This window comes from Battus philenor, unplaced genomic scaffold (genome assembly GCF_028537555.1).
Source record: "Battus philenor isolate CCGP_79_NKW_IND1 unplaced genomic scaffold, ilBatPhil1.0.hap1 SCAF_20, whole genome shotgun sequence".
Classification (NCBI taxonomy): Eukaryota; Metazoa; Arthropoda; class Insecta; order Lepidoptera; family Papilionidae; genus Battus; species Battus philenor.
In genome coordinates, this window is record NW_027181683.1 from 4,175,954 (window position 1) to 4,197,054 (window position 21,101).

General features: G+C 32.4%; 1 protein-coding gene across 1 annotated transcript in view; it reads right to left on the reverse strand.

Moving 5' to 3' along the window:
* Positions 1-21,101, reverse strand: part of LOC137922701 (talin-1-like) — a 99,106-nt gene that overhangs the window by 60,133 nt on the left and 17,872 nt on the right. Inside the window, exon 2 of the mRNA XM_068765731.1 lies at positions 18,613-18,772. The gene's annotated coding sequence lies outside the window, so the exon portion shown is untranslated. The remainder of the gene's footprint in view (positions 1-18,612; positions 18,773-21,101) is intronic.

Genomic DNA, 21,101 nt, shown 5'->3' on the forward strand with positions numbered 1-21,101 from the left:
GAACTTACGAGAACAGTTCAAATTATAAAGATATTTGAGATTTTATTATGTATACATCGCTGGATTCGGGCAGCGCAGCACCAGTCACCGGAGCGAACTTCAGCGAAGGCCTCCTCGCAGCAGACGTCTATAGGTTCACATAATAATGATGATGATTATTATCACGTTTAACTTGCTCCAACGAGTAAGTTTATCCTTAGAAAACTATCCAAGTCACTCTTTATTCACATAACACGTTCTAACACAATATAATATTTTTCTTACAATTAAAATAAACTACAAATCAGTGGATTTCTGTAGAGCTTTCCGAATAAATATACATAGTAAGGCTATATATCCCGTATATCCTGCTGTGTTGTTCGCGTCACTGATTTTACGACCTATACACCGTAGAGTAAGCAAGCAAGACTGATATATAACGCTATCCGATTTCAATTAGTACTGTGGAGAAGATAAAGAGTTTAGGTTCTGTAAGACGTCTAAATTAAAAAAAACCTACAGGATGATTGATTTAAAGTGTAAAAGGTTTCAATGGGTGATTAAATAACTCATTTGTTATCAGTTAATTTGTCATCACCCGATCCTAAAATAAATGAAACACCTCTTACAGAGATGTTTCAATTCTAAATTGTTAAATATTTAGGTATCATACGAAACATAGACCGCGTTCTAAATAAACTTATCCACGGCCAAATGAATGACTTAAGTTTCAGAAATAATTTCATGATTTCAGAGATGTTCTACGGAGAGGAAAAAACGATTGGATATCATATGCCAAGAGTATTACATTAAGATATAAAAAATAATTAAAGATATTGCAAAACAAAATAAAACTAAAGAGGCCATATAACTTCAAATGAAACCTATTAATTTTTAACAACTTTGTCAAATATAAATAGGTCTGCTTAACAAATAACTTGAACTTTAACACGTAGACATAAGGAATAAATATAGAGAAGTCGCAGCAGAATTCCTATGCGTTCATTAAAAGGGTCCATCGTCATAAGGGCGCGAGTTATTGCACGGTATTTTGCATAAAACGGATTGAAATGGCCCGCAGACGGCCCTTTCGGAATTTTAATAGTTTTTAATGCTATAAGCAAGTGAATTCTAGACGAATGAGTCAGTAATGACATATATTACGTAATAAAACATTTTAGCACCCCAAATTCTTTTTTTATTTTTGAAAAATGCATTTTGTGTTAGTAGCACAGGTCCTTTATAGATCCTGTTAATCTTAAGTTACGTATCAAGGCAAAGTAATTTATTTTTCGTCTCACTGCCGGACACAAACCACTTCGTTGGAGTGGATAATAAGTCTCTGGGGAAGAATATACAGCGCAACCACGCGACTATCTTTTTGCGGAGTACACATTTATTCGGACAATACCTATCATTCTTACATTTTTAGCATTATACAAAGGTCATTTAAGAAGTATTTCTCAAATTTCAACGACAGTTAGTAAAATTCATGTCATAAATACACTAACATTAAGTATAGATATTCTATTTTTGCTCTGACCGCATACTTTTTTTATCAAAACGAATATTTTTATAAGGTAAAAATTTCTGGATTAATACCGTTCTTTGCAGACCTTTTTCTAAACTCATAAGTAAAGAGACCGTGAGTTGTGGTAATCTAGTTGTAAAAAACCATGAATTACAATTGCAGGACGCGTTGTCTAGAATCTTGTGTAATTTTCTTTTTAGTATACGACCAGTATATATTTAATATAATCTAATATTCATGAAATTGAGATGAATTTCAGTACAGCAAATAACTCCCAACACCAGCACGCAATAAGACAATATGACATGTTTATGATAGGCCGTGAAATATTTCTTTATCGTGTGTTAAACAAGAGGGCGAGGGTCGGGTCGTGGGATGACAAACGCTAAACAATAGTTTGAGACGTTAAGATGTTCGTGTGAAATTAAAAGTTATAGACATTTTATCAAGGTTTAACAAGTTCATTAGTTACAGATGTAAAATCTTTGAAGTGAACGAGAAGCTCATTGGCTGTCAATTAATATGCAGTACACCCTATCCAAAAATCGATAGCCTAGATACAATAATGATAATATAATAAGAAACAGCGTTTCTAAAATTCGGATTACTACACATTAAAGTTAATTTTGATTTATTATGTCTCTGCAAGCTTTGTCCTGGTAGAAGTTATGGTCTGTCGCATTCCATTATAAAAAAAAAATTAATGTATCATATTTATTGGCGATCTCTTTATACAGTGGTTGGATAAGTGTTTTTCTAATAAATCAGGGGTTAATTCACCATTTTAAAGTATTTACCACTGTAATAAATCACCCAGTATTATTCAACTCACATTGATTTATTCCTCAAATACAGAAAAATAAAAAGATAAGGCAAATGTGTTGTTGTACTATTGTCTTTGTATTTCCACTAAATAATGAAGTGAAAAGATTTGAATTTGTATATAAACTTAATTGTGTTATAAATTCGATCTTTATTGAATGATTCGATTTTTGTTAAAAATCGATGTATTTATATCTAAACGTAACCGAATGTAAATAAGTAAGGACGCATTTGATCCGTAAATAGCTGATAGAGATGCCAAATAATATATTAGCTATTTAATAATAAATAAACTCTGTGTACTTATTTGGATTCGTTTCCGTTCACGGACTGATGCACACAACGCGTCAGTTTGATGATGCAACTCGATGGAACGCATTAAGTAATGGCCGAAATCGATCAGAATTAATTAAAATGTAATCATATTATTTAAAATATTTACATATACTGATTGAATAGCCGGCGCAATGGGTGACTGGAATACGCGGATACTATTGTACATCCAAATATTTTTTAATATTCCAATATTTATGATTAATCTGCATAAGTTTTTGTATACCAAGGTTACAAATCTTAAAGTTCTAGTGTAGGGATCAAAGATTGGTAAAATCAGCGTAGCACGTAGACCCATAAGGATGAACGATATCGTAAAAGTCGTGAAAAGACAAAGAGGATACAAGCCATTCCCACCAGGTCTTCTGGAAATCTAAGGGAGGACCCTGTAGAAGACGTCATATAGTGTCAAATGATGATTATCTTACTCGGATAAAATAAATAAGGATAAGAATTTCGAACTCGATTGCAAGCAAAATTTAAAAATAGATCACTGCAAACTTGAAAAAATGAGGCGTCAAAGTTCAATGAACCACAATAACAGCAAACAAAGTACATTTGTCGCACATACGCTCTAATCGTAAAAGTAAATCATCATAATATTTATATAATATAAATGTGTGATATGATCATAACTAATTCAAATATAGAGGGTGATTGATTATAAGTGTTATAGCTTTAAAAGGGGTTCATTTTATCAAAAGAATTTATGATTTCTGAAACAATAACTTAGAGATAACGTAGTACAAATTAAAATTATTGTTCACCATCAGTCATTGCGGACTTTGCACTGCCAGAACAGACATAAATATAAGTGTTTCACTTTATACTTGATGATTGATATATGGGTAAAAATTTTAAAGTTCTTTGCAGACAAATGAGCTTCGCATTAACGCCTAACGCTTTTACATCTATATCCAATAACCTTTTATAAAAGAATAGTTATAATATAATAGTTTATTGTTTCTTATGAAAAGTAAACTCGGCGTCACTGAACAGTGCAAAGACAACGGTAACCCTATACGAACTTAATAGACTTGATTATTTAATAATGACCCCTCTCAGCCGGGTATAGGAAACCTCTTAGCCGGCGTTCGAGACAATGGCGACAAAGGGTTGTGTGTGACAAGGCTGACAAAACGCAGCCTCCGACACATCCCGGCGCGTGTCAACTCGACCGGCGTGTAACACTGTTGATACGCAGTTATCGTATTAGGTTACAGTGTTTTGATAAACGTATTTCACATTATTATGGTGTCATAAATTGTTACTTTCTACTCCATTGTTATATTACTTTGAGCTAATGGGTTGCTTTTCAACTTTAATGTGAACATGTAAAAAGGAAAAATATATTTTCATATTATCACGAAGTTTGAACATAATGAGGTGAAATATCTCGAATAAAAGCCAAATAAGTAAGTTTTCCTTATACATTGTTAAGTTTTGTTTTAAATTAGAAATAAATATTATTTTTTTATATGATCATAGATTTATGAGTGTAGGGAAGACTGTGTACAGAAATGGACATCCTACGACTGAAATAATATTTATTAATAGATTTTATTAGTATATTAAAAAAAATAGTTACGTATTTAATTTAAATAAACCTACTGCCAAATTAGCAAAATTTATTGTTATGTTCCTAGAGTTTTGCATTGTCGCTAGGTCAAAACAAGTAGATTAGACCCGCAGATTTCGGCCGCAAAGTTCGGCCTTATTAGGAAGAAATGCTTGTGGTTGACACAAACATTCATCCCACGCTACTTGACTTACGGCGTAAGTTTAACTACAGCGCCAAAAATGTAGTCAAATCCATTATAAAGGTGATTGAAAATAGGTAAAAAACCTGTGTATACGTTGTCTCTTAATCAATGTATGATGCACCATATCCAAAAATCAATGGATACCTAAATAATTATAAAATATAATAATAACATAGTAAGAAAAATCATTTTCAAAATTCAGTTGTCAGTGCTGTAATTAAAATTAATTATTGTTCACTATTCGTCCCTGCAGACTGTACTGCAAGACGTTATTGGCCCATCGCATTCCAATCAGAGTGATCACTTTATATATGATTATTGGAAATAGTTGAAAATGAATTATTTCACTTTAGACAAAAAAATGTTAAAAGATGAACTGTGCCCTACTTATAACATAATTATTTCGATTTTATCAAATGATTATTATGGTATCTTGTAGTAATCTAGTAATATAATAGAAGGTACTTTGTACGGTTATATGTATTTTCTTTTCATTTTCATTAAATGATTTAATTAAAAAAATATGTAGAAGTTGCTTTATTAAAAAATAGATATAATTTAAATAGGTATAACGGACTTCAAGAATTGAAAATATTAAAACGATGTTTTTAAAGTTTTTAATTTAATTTTATTTGTGATTCAAATTTCGAAATTTTAATGTTTTGTATTATAAAAGCAAAAAGTAGTTTATCTAGACGTATAAGTGAAACAAAAAACTCACCTTTAATTCTTGCGTAGATTAGGAACATCGCCTTGTTCAAGAAAAGATTAAAAAGAAAAGAAAATAAGAAATAGTAAAATAAAAAAAAATTAAAGAAAAAATTTGAAGTATGCATAAAGCCAATCACCAAATCCGAACTACTTGTTCCTTGAGTAGCCGCTGTGGGTCTTCCGCTAGTCCGATTAGGTCTGTTGGAAGAGGAGTGTGTATGGAAGAAAATCTATAATCCTATGGGATATGGACAAACAAAAAATGCGCATGCGTTATCTACCCACTCTATGGTGTTACTTGACCCGGTGGAGGGGAGGGGAGGGGATCGATAGACTCCGGCGCCGCCGTGTCTGGCGCCCCGGTGGCTGGCTAGATGATCTGATGTACACATAGTATGTACACGACTTTGTAAATACTTTAAGAGAAACTATATAATGTCCACACTTAATAATCAGCTTAGTAAAATTGCGACACAATCTGCGATGCGCATGCAGCTCACTTCCGCCATATCGAATATCCGGCGCCCAACCGGATATCGTGATGGGTGTCCGACACGGGATATCGGATTGCCAGTTTTATAAGTGAATTAGGGGGATTGAATGGAAGGAAACAGAGCGGACGCAAAATTACTCAAAAATAATATGCTGCCAATTATCTATCTACGCAAATAACGAGTGCCATTTTATGAGACTTATTATGACGGTTTATATATATATATAATTTCGCAGCAAATAAAAACGAAATTAATAAATTTTATTAGCCGATATGTTGGTGTTTTTTATAATTTGTTTTTAGCTTTTGAAATTTCATCTGTTTAACTTACGAACCCAACGAGTTATTTGGTTTATGGTAAAGTACAAATTTTCGTTCGTCAATTTAAAGGTACTAAAAAGGTTTACTTACGCCAACAAATGAAATAAGAACATTTCAACTACACATGTGCCATGTACTTAAAAAAACGTTTTCAATTTATAAAGCCTTATTATGGAATATAGGTATATTATAAAAAAAAAAAAAACCTATTTCGTAGATGAATAAAATCACCAATCCGTAACTTTTCTCTTTTATTTCAAAGAGACTTTATCTAATACAAATGAGTTTACGTTTATCTTAAACTGTATAAATATTAATAGTGTATTTCTTAAAATTGTGTACCCTATTATCACTGTTAGTGTTTTGTTCGCCAAAGAGAACGGTAAATGTATAAAAATAAAGCTGTAAGGTAGCATCGATTTCCCACAACTCTCACAAGAATCTTTTAAGATTCTCGTTAGGCTGAAAATTACTACTTACGTGGATCATTATGAAGATGATTACAAATTACGACGAGAATTTCTTTACAGGCATGTGATCTGGAGTTTTTTTTACTAATTTGGGTATCATAAACAAAACAAACAAGCGGTATTTTTATAACAAAAGTGACAAAAGTCGTGGCCGTCTTATCCAATCAATCAAAAGCGCCCCTCCGTGCAATCATCCCCGCTGGAGTCCGAGCTCCGGCAGCCAAATGCCGGTTTAACTAACTGCAACGACGAGTAATGAATGACTCGATGATTTCGTTAATTCCGTACTTTATAGAGACGCGTTTTATTCAATTACATGAGATTAGGGTACGTCGCGTATAAGCCAAAATTGCACGGTACGTTAATTACACGCAGTGTGACGGTGGACTTTTGACGATTTCAATGCGGGTTAATTCAAAACAGCAATACAACGTTTCTTTCCCTATCTTCGTTATAAAATGTATTGTGAAAACTGTAACAGTGTTTTCACATACATATACACATCACGATATCTTTGGAACCATAAGCCTTAAAGAATTGAAATTTAATAGGGATACTCCTAAAGTGGAGTACTCCATTTAGAACCGATTTTACATAGCTTTACCTGCAAGGGACTAAGGCGCGATCATTTATAATGCACATTTTCAAATTTTAGCCTCTTTCTTATACTCGACTATATTTTTTGACACGTATACATTTCTCTCTGTTATTTACGCCACGCGAAGTAAGGTAGTTATAAAATAGTTCTTATCTATACTGTACATAAAAAATAAACTGTGACTTCTAAGAGATCTGGTTAAAATAAATCAAATATATCTTTATGAAATATGATTTGAAATATAACAAACTCTTACAATCTAGACGAGAAATATTAAAAATTCGTTTTAGAATTTTCTATTATAATAGTTTAATTAATAATACTAAAAATCACTGCTAATGTACCGTACTGTGTTAGAGGTGAGAGAAAAGTCAATTTCTCTTTAGTTAGTTTAAAAAAATCTTAAAAAAAGTTATCTTTTTTCATTCCTTTTTCCTCTACAAAGTTTATCAACTCTCTATAGAGTTAGAAGACTATGCAATAATTCCTGATTTTGGATCTGACAAATTACATCGGCTATTGGTGATAACTTAGAAAACATTTGAACCACATATACACATACAGTATAAGTATTAATATAATAATATGATATAAAAGTTTGTATTTACTAAAAAATATTAAAATCTGGAAGTTACTGCAATTGACTCATTAAAACATTTATACATTAGCGTTTACGTATTTTAAAGCCTAGACGACGGGAGCTTTCCTTAACAATGCGGAGCTAATCAGGACCTTACGCTTCAAGATCCTCGTAAGCCGCCCTCTGCGCTTTTCAAGAGATATAGTGCGATGAAAACATGCATGCATATTTCTAGATAACAATGATATCTGCACACAAATACTAAAATATGGAACACGATGTGATCCGCCTGTAGGGCTTTCAAAATTAACTACTTATTACACATAATATGAATAAAGATAAATAATGAACTATTGTTTTAAAATCATTAACATATATACTTCCTTGGGTTACACAAACTTTTTTTTTTAAATTAGGTATAAAATAAATATAGATTATAAATAAAAGTATTCCTCGCTGCTATACTATATTTAAGGTAATTAGAAATGTAGCACTAATATTGTGTGAATACATTTCATATTCAAATATAAAATTACAAATAAGGGGATAGCGTGTAATTTTAAGTGAAAATTTTGGGTATTTTCGGAGTATTTTGTGTAAACTCGTCAAACAATTACGTGAGCCCGTCGTAATTATTCTTTACGCGGTATTAAAACGGAATAAAAGCAGCGGCGAGGTGTACCGAAAGAAGATCGGTCTCAAGTTTTATTCTCTGAACAAACTGGCAACCAAAGCGTGACGAGGAAATGAAAACGAAAACGGAACGAAACAAATAGGCGCGATTCACGCTCGACCTGAAAAAGGGAAACTTCGTGAACACGTGGCCGCTCGTAACGGGGTGCACTTACCTCGACCCGAAGCGCAGGCTCATCCCGTCGTCTCGTTCCCACTTTAAATAACCTATGCTACTCCCTTCTCGCTCTCTCACTTCCTTTTAGCTCTTTAGAAATAATACGGAAATGGGAACGATTCGCTATAAATTATGAATAGTTAGTCTAGTAAGTCCTGAAGGGTTTTGGATGTATGGAGCTTTGATGGATGTTTGGTCAAAGATTCGAGGTACTGTGAACTAAGAGAAGATGGTGTGCAGAGCTATCAGGGATGTGAGAGAGCGGGAACCACCGCCTCCGCGGACGCTCCACGGAGGAATGTTCTTGGAGGCCGACAACACGGCAGGATCTCGCGTTTGGCACTATCAAGCGTCTCCTACGTTCACGAGGGGTTGAGCCGCGCAGGCGCGCTGGCTCTCTCCCATCCCCTTCGCACTTGCGCGCGGCAAAAGGGAACGAACTTTGGGGATGTTATTCGGAGGGTGAAAAGACGTCGAAAGATGGAAATGCATCTCGAACTCCGCTCGGATTTCCGGAGATCGTGATTTTGTTTATTGATTCGTATCGTGGCGAAAAGTTCGATGGGTGGCTTTTTTGGGGATCGCCATGGGAGTTATTAATCCCTTCATCATGTCACGAAGTGATTTAGAGCTAATGAACTTTGCGGGGCTCAAAATTTTCAGGTTAATTTAGGACATCTATTAAAAGATTTCTGTCGTTCTTCAAAATCACTTAAGCGCACACATCATGCGCTTGGAGTAATTATTAGTTTAACCCTCGCCTAAGCTTTAATTAAGGTTGTAGCCGAAACACTGGAATCCAGATTAGTGCTAAGTTACAACTTCTCCCAACACAAAGTCCGATACAATTAGGTCTTTAAATGTTATCTCAACGGCACCCTGGGAAGTAAAACAAACGATTGAAATCGAAACATTACAATTATGAAAGAATCCTTTCAAATTTTAGTCGGTCGATTAGCGCATTCATTGCAATGAGTTTAGAGTTAAATTTTCTATAATAAAGAACATTGCACGTGAACAGCGGTCGCCGGGGAACAGTTTCGAAAAGGGCAAAGACAGTCCCTAGTATTGTCGCTAGATGGGGTTATAACGGTAAAGTGTAAACACTGAATCCGCATTTGGACTTCAGTTTCTTTTCAGTTTTTAGTAATTAAAACTGGATAATTGCAATATATGTTTTTGTATTCTCTATACTTGAGTTTCTACTGCATTTCTTGTTTATATTTTTAGGTGATACAAAATTCCGATAGTTTACATATTTATTCATTTTTTCAAAGCATGTTTACTGGTATCGGTTGAGATTGATCTGTTAATACTTTCTGATATTTGCATAAATTTTTATACATGATAGTAGTCGTGTACCTACCATACTGGTCGTATTTATAAATGTTTCATGAAAAAAAAATAGTTATTTATATCTTTGGTTCTGTTGAATAGATTATCTGTGAAACCATGTATTCGATTTTATTAATTTTACATTTATAACGTATCTATTTATTAACAGTATTAATCAATAAAATATTATGATTTTCTAGCGTTAAATCTAACCTTGTGGCCATTAGTAACACTAGCCTAGCACGTTCGTTTGCGTACATTGACAGCTTCCGACTTCCACCGGAAGACGCATGTCAAGAAAATTCCTCTAGACTTATTATTCAATAGGTAGGTCGTATTAAACTTGGCCATATATTAAATACTTTTACTTATAGTTTGGTGCGGCCGCAACCTGGGTATAAACCGCTTAAAGGGGAACGATACAAGTATCATTAAGGTAAGTTACTAATCATCAGCCAATAGACGCACACTGCAAGCCATAGGCCTCTCCTAAAGATGGTTATAATGGTCGGTTTTGCTTTGCCCGCAACCAGCGACTTCTCGCGGCTTTCACTATTTCGTCAGACCACCTAGTCTAAACACCACCTATTATAAAATAATTGTAATCTTAGAAGCTGCTACTTAATTGTAACTGTGCACTTATATCTAGAAATAGTCAACATTATTGTATGTCAGGCTGAATATGCTATTGTTATTAAATTTACTAGTTTCACCAACCCATGTTACAGAATGGTAAAAATTATTGATGTGTTGCTACATCTGATTTATAAATATCCTGAATCCGGTGAAATAAATAATTTAACGGCCGAGGTTCCCTTGCTAAATAGTCCTACCGCAACTGCTGTACCTTGCTTTAGGTAGTTAAATAAAACGGTTCCGGTCGGACGTTACTAAAAAGATGACAAGGCCAAGCTCCTTCAACGTTTTGCCTCCCTCAAACCGCTATATAAAAATATAAATTACATCTGGCTAAACAATGTTATTTTGTTGTTATTGAAATAAATATTATATTTCAATAAACCAACGTAAGTCTATTTGTACGTGATATTTATTTATTTATACAACATCATGGCACAGTGTTTCAGTTCCGGTATTGCTCTTGGTTAAGGCATGGTTCATGCTATTTGACAACAACTTAACGGCGATAAAATAAATGACATGATTCTCGCGTTATTTATATGCGATGAAAGTTTAATTTTCCAATCACACTGTGATCATTTTTTTCCATAAAATAAACGGTACCAGATTTTGTTAATAGAATTCCGCAAAACATTATTATTCAATTTTCAACACATACACCGGAAAAATTACAAAAAGGGATACTATTAAATAAACGAATATTTAAATGACAGGAATCCAGGCAGTGATTTCGCTTATTTTGATTTCATGTACGCTATATCTGACAGAGAATGTATATACATAATTCGGTATTGTTAAACTTTTTTGTAAAGATATGTTGTTGTAATTTTTTTCCTAATTCTTCTCTACAATTAAAACACTGCGAAGCAGAAAAAAATAACGGTCCCTAAGAGTCCTGTAAGTTCCAAAAATGAATAAACGAATTTTATCACCATTAAACGTAACATATTTTAACTCGAATTTCAAATAACATTTACGGCTTCTGATGTCCTCTTTACCGTTCCCTTTTCTGTATTTCTATTATTGTATAATTTACGCAATCGGTAAGACTGTTTTATGACCGCTTCTCTGCTAACATTTATCATTTCCTCATTTTTATATGACATGAGTAAGGAGTTTGCAACACGAGGTCACAAATGCTTCTAGTTACCTGCTCGACAAGTTAACGTATGTCATGCTGTGATATTAAATTCAATACTAGTAGCTTAACATATAAATAAGAATGGATTGCGAAATTTTTAATTTAAGACACGTGGATGGGCATGAGGATGTTGGTTGTATGAAAGGAAGTCGAAAAATAGAAATATTGCTAGGCTATTAACAAAAACTACGCTTTTTTCCTATACCCCGTAAAATTTTCCTATGAAAATCACATTAATTAAAGTCCTAAATTTATTAACTAAAGTACAAAAGAGAAAATTTATTTTTAAAATTAATCGCTGTTTGATATAACATTGACATAGCCTTGTAGATAGACGAATTAAAGTATCGCTAAACAGATGGCCGATAATTAAGGCACACGGACCGAGAAGTTAAACGCAGGACGTCCCAGATACAAGATGGACAGGCGGCCATGGTATAGTCGTCTCAGGACACTGCATGCAGGTCACTTCAAACCGGTACTATTGGAAATCTATGATGAAGGCCTATATACAGCAGCAGACGGTACTCCTTTTACAGCTGTTATAATGATAATATTAATTATGACAATAAAATTTTGGACGGGTCTGCTATTTCAATTATAAAATAAATGTTTTGAATAGACACAAAACATTACAAAAATAATATTGTTTTAATATAAGGCCCCTAAGTTGTTCTTACGCAGGCGAACGTTTAGCAGCGATTAAGTGCAATCAATTGTATCAATCGAAATGTCAACAGCGATGCCGTGACAAGAGCGACCCCTCGCGTCATCGGCCATTACTTCTGCACCGTCGCGCGGACCACTCGGCTATGTAAATATTTATAATTGCATACACAACAACCCTGCGCTCTTATCTGCCTATCGAATCTGAAGTTTGCGAGCGCATCTCTTATACCACTGTTCTCATTTAAAACCACCAATTAGGCTTCATAATATAAAATAAAATGCATACACAGGGTTTAAATTTTTTAAAACTAATATCGCCTACATACATGAATATTAATCATCAATTTATCATTCTTTCTGATTGGTTTTTTTTAATATTTCCACCGTTAAGCGAAGAGCAAGGTTAGAGAAAATTGCCACTTTCCATATGTACTGATAAATAAAAAAGAACACTTTCCAATGTAAACCAAAAAGTAATTTAAATTACCTATCCTTTGCTGTCAAACATTTGACGTTAACCAAAATCAAAAAAGGTGACGGATTTCATTTGGACACCAAATGAAATCCGTCGAAACGAATCACGTATCATATAGCAATTGCAAAAAAAAACATAATTACAATGTTAATATGGAAGTGTCCGAAAAAGAAACTTCTTTGTAAGTTATCGTCGTTTTTAGTAAGACTATAGACTAAACTTCTTCGATATAAGTAATATAATAAATTCATCAATCACATTCATTAATAACAAATTCTTCAATAAATAATGTGATTATTTCCATATAACTCTTATTTGTTTATTTTTCCAAAAGAATTGTTAAAAGCGTGTTTGACTTTCGACTATACCAAGTTTAGTTAGTTCATTATTAAGCTATTATTTTATTTTAAAAAGTGTCAAAAATATTTTGACACATTCTAAAACACAGTTATTAACCAGCATATCTTTGTTTATCCGTACTATATATAATATAATTAGCAATTTTCTTAGAAATTGTTGAGGTTTTACTAGAAAGATGTATAATTTTTTATCTTGTTATTAATGTGCAAAGGTTTTGCGATCAGTACAAATGATTGTATGTTAATTTAAATTGGTTAGTTAACGTTTATTTTATATATTCTCAAGGAACAAAGCTATCCACAGTAACACTTGAACATTTACTTCAGTCAACGCAAACGTTATGCGACCTAAACAAAACAGAACTCGTATTCACAGCATCACAGCTCCTATGATTAAGTCAACCGGCTTGATGAGAGATGAATATTTGTACAGTCATGACAGAAACACTTGAACCACTCACGCAGCTTATGTTACAAATATGTAGCAAATGTTTGCCGATTTCAGTGTACTCAAATTGTTTGCAAACATTTGCTGACAAAATAGATAATTTACGACTTACATATTTAATCTTTATAATTATTAAGTATATACACTAACAATACAATATTTACAAATGTTTGTTTTCGAAATTTATTGTTTTTTTTTTTTTGAATAATGAGAATTACAAAATCTAATACATAATCTAAAACAAAAATGAATAAAAAAAGAATTATATAAAAATATCTATAAATAAAAGAAACTTTTTTACGAATATTTTCTCAATTTCGATTTCGTGCCTCAAAAACACCCATTTATCATGAAAAAAGTTAATAAATATGTGATACAAAGATGACTTTATTTATTGTCGCTAAGTGAACTTACCATCAGCCATGTTATTCAAAGTAATTCGAATATAAGTTATTTTGCAAACTAAAGATGTGACGAAATTAACAAACAAGACAGTCATTGTCCATCGTCTTTTATTAACATTACACTAGTAAAGGACAGATAGATAGCCATTGAGGAGTATAAATATATACTAAAGTTTGTAAACTAAATGAATGCGTAAAATTTGAGTTCGAACGGACTTACTTGTTTATCTAAAAAAAATCAATTATTTTATTAAAGTTCACCAACAAAAATATTTATTCTATACATAACCTTTTTAGAGCCGAGCGAGGAAGAGGTGCCTATGCTAGAATAGCGAACCTAACTTCACAGTTTTACTAGGGTTTAGTAAGAGAAAAAGTCGTCCACAAAGAGTTAAAACGAAAGTGTTTTTTTAATTAATATAATGAAATAAGATCATTTATGAGGTATTATAAATTTGTTTTGAGATGAGGACTCCTCTAATGCGAATAGTAAAACGATACGAGGCGCGGACCTACATATCGGCTCTAGCATTTCTCGCCAATGTAGCAGGAGCCCATATACCGGCCCATGATTTTTAATTCTAAATCTTAAAAACTTTATAATCTTAATAAGTAGTTAATTATTTCTTCATATAACGTCTATTAAGAGATATTGGCTTAATGTGGTATTAAAGGTTTTCCGATAATCTGTATCGAAAAAAATCGATTAAAAGTCCAATAACGTTATTACACTCCGCGACAATAGTATAACCCACCCCTCGAATTTTTTTATATTTACTGTAAAACTAAATACAAGTAAATAAATTCCTAACGCGCCAGCATTGTTTTCTTAATTCTAGCACTGTGGTATATATATAGTTACGTTTCGATGCTGCTTTGTCACGCAGCGGCGAAGTTATTGGTTTGATAGCGCGACAAAAGTATAACCCATTCGTCTCTTTGGCTCAAGCAGCTCGGTGCACTGGACATGTCAATTCATGTTTATACTTATTTCGTGTAACTCGTAAGTTCTTACGTATAAATAAATTGTTTAAGTTAATATTTGTCTATTTTTTATTTAAAATGCCACGGGGAAAACACTTAAACGAAACTGAAATTAATATATAAAAAAAATTGCACTCTGAAAATTATTCTAAGGCCAAAATCGCAAAAATCATCAACAGAAGTCATCGTGTTGTGCGAAATTTTTTAAAAGATCCCGACAACTATGGTAAGAAAAAACGGACAGGTCGACCGAGAGCAACTACACCACGAGAAGGAAGGTCAATTCTAAGAGTTGCGTCAAATTCTACGCTTACAGCAAGACAAATGGCAGCGGAGGCTGGTGTTAGTAGTAGTTACTAATTTAAGAAACGTTCAACGCATTATACGTGAGTGTGAGCATTTAAAACGTAAGAAATTACCAAAAAAACCACCGTTGTCTGTTAAACATAAACTAGTTAGATTACAATTTGCAAAAGATCACGTTCAATGGAAAAAAAAGTGGCGAAAAGTTATTTTTTCTGATGAAAAGAAGTTTAATTTGGATGGACCTGATGGTTTTAATTACTATTTTCACGATTTAAGAAAAGATAATTTTATATTGAGCCGTCGGCAAGCCGGAGGTGGTAGTGTAATGGTATGGTCTGGCATTGGATACTCAGGTAAAATGGATATTAAGTTCTGTTCTGGAAAAATAACTAGTAAACGATATATAGCAGTAATAAACGAGCAAATTAACTCTCACGCAGTGCGAATTGCTGGTCCTAATTTTATTTTTCAACAAGATAATGCCATTATCCATCGAGAAAAGGTAGTTAGAGACTACTTTAGTGAAAAAAATATTCAAGTTCTTGAATGGCCAGCATATTCTCCTGACTTGAACATAATTGAAAATTGTTGGGGAAATTTATCACGAGCTGTCTATCGTGGGTCAAGACAATTTACTTCTGTTGAAGAGTTAAAAAAGGTCATAGTTGACGAGTGGCAAAATATAAATCAAGACGTAATTAAAAAGCTATATGACAGTTTACCGGACCGAATGATTGAGGTGATAAGTAAAAGTGGTGGATCTACTAAATATTAGATTACATGAATGATTATTGTTTGTTATATTTTTCTCGAATTTTTATTTAAATTTCATTACCTGGGTTATACTTTTGTCGCACTGCAAAACCCAATAGCATTTGTATTTGGTTAATTATGCATTTAATAAATAATGTATTGATAGTATAATAAACTTACTAACACCCAAATTTTGTGTATTAGTAATATATTAATATAACTATGATTCTTTATCAGATATGAAAAAATTAGGAGGGGTGGGTTATACTTTTGTCGCGGAGTGTATCTTAAAAACAATGTCTGCAAAATATACTACTGAATTTCAAATTTAATGATTTATGCTTCATTATCTCTCAAATTATTACAATTTATAACATGTATTAAACGCCTAGTGTGAGGGTTTTAATCCTTGCTACGTGCCATTCTGTGCATGAAGAATCTTTTACAAGGGGACTTACGATGTCTGACGGCAGGAATGTTCACTATATATATGTACATATTTTCACTTGGTATAATATAATTTTTATTTCGAAGAAATAGCCTCTATAGTGGTTTTCAATATAGTTTCGCAGAATCTTAATATGCTCAGCTAAAAGTGAAATATCTTGAGGGATCCGAACGTCCCAGCGGTTCAACCGATAACTTTCTCTTTGTGCTGGAGCTATTTACACACCACTAAAATTTATGACTACCGTTGGTTCTTCTATTCTTAAAAATTATTTAAAAAAAAATATTAAAAAAACGACCTAACAACTCGGTTACGACGACATATACATAAATAAATCGTAAAATGTGTGGCTAAGACTAAAACTCGAGAAGGGTCCGATAAATTTGACAATTTTTTAAAAATTTCATGATAGCACGAGAAAGATTCAGTAGAGAATAACAAATTCAAAAATTCTAAGGTAGGAATTACAATAAAATATCAAAAACAACAATTTTCTTCTGCCATACAAACTAAAGATTTGACGCGAACATCATTTTTTTATTTCGTATTTAATGAGTCGCAAACAAATGTATCATGTGATGTATTCACAAACTCAACTAGTTTTGTACTAGTTTGTTGAATTAGCCGCTTATCTATTAATATCTATTAATGAATGTATATAAGATGATTGGAAATAGGTGTAAAAGTTTTAAGGTTTTTGCTGACAAGCTATGCATTAACCTCTTAGAAGCTTTCAGATTTATAACTCTATATATAAATAGCATAGGATAGATTATAATCTGTGTAAATTATAATCAACCCTAAGTACATTAACAATTTACATATTGTATCTCCCTCCGATCCGTACGTCGCCACGCATCTATGTGACAAAATCGGCGGTAGATACCAAGATTACAATTTGAAATACAGGTTGTTCCTAATGTTATTATTGTCAAAAGAAATATTGAACATTTTTACATATATATTTTAATTGGGTAGGCTCCCCACTAGGTAAGCTGTATTCAAGCAGCGCAAGACGCGTTAACGTGGCGATCTTTAAGTGATTTCCATATTTCCCAGTGGGCGTCTATCGGATGACAAGATGATAATTATATTTTAAACACATGGTTCATCAATTATTTATTTGTTTTCAGTTATTTATTTTCGTAATGATACTGGTAGTTGAGACGACTTTGTCTCTGGCTGTCAAACATTTGACGTCATTCAATACTAAGAAAAGATGAATCAGATAAACAAAAAATATCGTGTGCTGTAAATATAAAACATCTCAATGAGAATATATTACACGACTAAACTCTTGCAGCGTACGAAATAGATGATATATTTTTAATTATTATTTTAAATCTATCAATGATCATTCAATATCGTTTTATTTATTTATTTAAATATTAGATATAATACTGATCAATTAATTATTGACCGCGATGTAATTTTAAAATTAATGTTCTAATATGCAAAACCCAAATGTTACAATGTTCTTTTCAGTATGTATATGTTTTGGATTTGTTCAGATTTTTATTTATACAGAGTATTTCAAATAGGCAGGTGTTAAAGTCGACAATGTTCACCATATGCATTAGAGTGATAGGACACGGACTAATAATTTATATAAAATGCTTAAGGTCTATAAGCTAATTGGTTATAGATGCAACAGCTTTAAAATGGCTGAATGTATAGTTCATTTGTTGTCAGTTAATATATGGTACATCCTTCCCAAAACTCAATGGTTTCATCAATTCAAATAATAAATAATGTAATGATAATATAGTAAAGAAACAAATTTCTCGAAATTCTATGCATGTTACAATTAAATTAATGCTACAATTAAAAATTAATTACTATTTATTATTTGTCACTGCAGGGTTTACTTCCAAATATTATTCATGTCTCATTCCAATAGAAAAAATAAATTATTGTAAAATATTTTAGATAGGTCAGTTTATATGTTTAAGGTGATTGGAAGCTTTTTTTCTGACAAATGTCTTACACATTCATCCCTTTAATGTTTTTACACCTATAACCACTGCACGTATTAAGTAGCAATATTTCTTATAAAAACTTTTTTATTACTCTTTTTGATGGAGAATAATACCTATGAGGTTAAAAAAATAAAATCAGTATTCGGGTCTGGTCTTATTTAAACGTTATGAACATGTAACAACATAACATTTTTTAAATATAAATATTTAAGTTTTCTTACCAATAATAAATTTCGTTTTCGTTGCGTTTATTCGTTCGTCTTAAGTGATGTGTTAATATAAAAATATAACTTTATTAGGCACTTTGTGGATATAACTATTATAAGGCACTCGTTCTGGCGTGTAATTCAGTTCGTCTCCTTCACATTGCAGCCTACATACCTGAAAAGAAATAAAGTTGTTAAATACGACATAATATTTAATATTTGGTAAAAACTTTTATTTCACGATATAACAATATTATTAACTATATACCATCGGCCATGTTACCTTTTCAATAAAAGATTTGAAAAAATTTACTCTTCTAAATAATCTTATATCAAAAATTAAATCTACCTAACAAATTGTAATGCTTTCTACATGTTTTATCCTTGTTTTAGTCATGTCATGAGTGCAGTAGTATTTATAAGCCATTTTTATCATAACCCTGAATTATAAATTATTGTCAAAAATATATGTAATGTTGTTAAATTATATTATCACATTACGTATTTTTTTGCTAAATAAGGCGATATATGTGACCATGTCAACTAATAGATCTACTAATAAAAATAAACACGTTATTGCGTTGTTTCTTAGACTTCCATTAGAAAAATTTGTTCATTTTATGATAATTCATATTCATAAACACAGTTAGTAATGGTATCTTTAAAAAATAGTCAATTTAAGCCACCAGTGGTATACGCCGCCGCGACGTTGTATGGAAAATTAGAGCAAACTGTCATGTAAATATAATGAACAAGGTTCGACGAGTTTAGTCTAATTTTTTTATTTGTTCGTTGACATTAAAAAATGACTATAATAATGAGACATGAATTTTTGGTAAAGTTTAAAAGTAACCAAAGAGCCTCTCATCTTAAATCAAGTCTTTCGACGACACGGCTCCGTACCAAATCTAGCAGCGATAATTCAAACCTTCCAAAACTAGAAAGGCGGCTGTAAATTTCAGCATATCAAAAGACCATAAAGCTTTCGTGAAACTTCTCTCGGTACAGTCGCGCCCGTAACAAGCAACATGCTATTTAGAAAACTGAACCTTATCATAAAGGCATAAAATATAAGACACATATAATCGCGACTGTACGTATAAAGGTTGGTCCCTAGTTGGGCGCCAGTTGTCTCCGTGCGAGTGAGATGGCTGTTGAGAAGTTTGTCGTACCTCTCGCGGCGCCCGCCGTCCCGGCGCCGTCTAGCGGGCGTCTGTCGCCACAATGGAGCCTATTACATAACCTGAAGGATCTCAGCTTCGGCCTCCGGATTTCGCTAATATGAAAATTGGGACATCATAACACCGATGTAGGGCGATTTCTTTTTCTTAATGGCGAAATGTATTCTAACTTCCAAAGTATTAAAGTGAACTTTTGTATTCTATTCATTCATTCATTCTATTTATTTAACGAAACAATTTGGTTTAATGTTCTATACGTATAAAATTGACATTTACAGTCTGACGTAATTTCAGGGATAACTTGCTTTTTTATTTTTTATATATAAAAACAACCGCTTTTTGATTTATTGCGATATTTTTTTAGAAATATTCCAAATTTTTAATGGAAAAAGGTTTAAGTCCTTTAATAATATAAAAGAAAAATAGGTCTACATATTTTTAATATACATCCAGTGACCATCCTAAACAACTGGTTGGGTCGATGCGCTGATTTAAAACGGAAGCTGAGCCAACTGATAAGGTGCGTAGCGATATCATTGTACTGAATGCATAATTGCTTCAGATTATATACAACACTAGTGTTAATGTAATTGCGAATTCACTTCGACAACTCACCGAGGTCACCATTAGCATAAAGGCTTTGTACGGATTTCTTTGCGAATTAGGTCGATTTCATTAATATACTTCCGGTATCAGATTGTATTACGTTAGTTCAGAATTTAGTCAAACGTCAACTTCGACATATAGATTTAACTTTTTTGTCAATAATCCAGTCTATTTCGAAATCGAAATACTTTTGATTAGACCTAATGATAATTTTATAAATAATAATGATTTTGGCGTAATAATCAAGCTTTTTTATACCCAGTGCTAAGTTGTATATGTAAAAGCTTTTATACCAACTTTCAATAACCTTGTAAATATAAAGGGATCACTCTGAAATATTTTGTATTAATTAATTTTTTATATTATAACGCGATGAGCCAATAACATCCCTTAGTACAAAGTCTGCATGGCCAGACAGTAAACAGATTTAATTTTAATATGTGTAAAAGTAATTCTAATTTTGAAACTTGATTTTCGACAGGGTTTACTATACAGTTATTGCCATTGACAAAAATTTTGTCTATCAATTAAGAAATACCAGTGAAACATAATTATCGCATTAATAAATAAATAGATATACAAAGCGTCGGAATGGAATGCTGTTATGACAACATAACACTATTAAGTAACGCCTTATCTTTGAAGCCTAGAACGTGATTGTGTACAGAAATAAACACATAAAAGATAAATAAGTTGCGCGTCAACATGTATCTATCT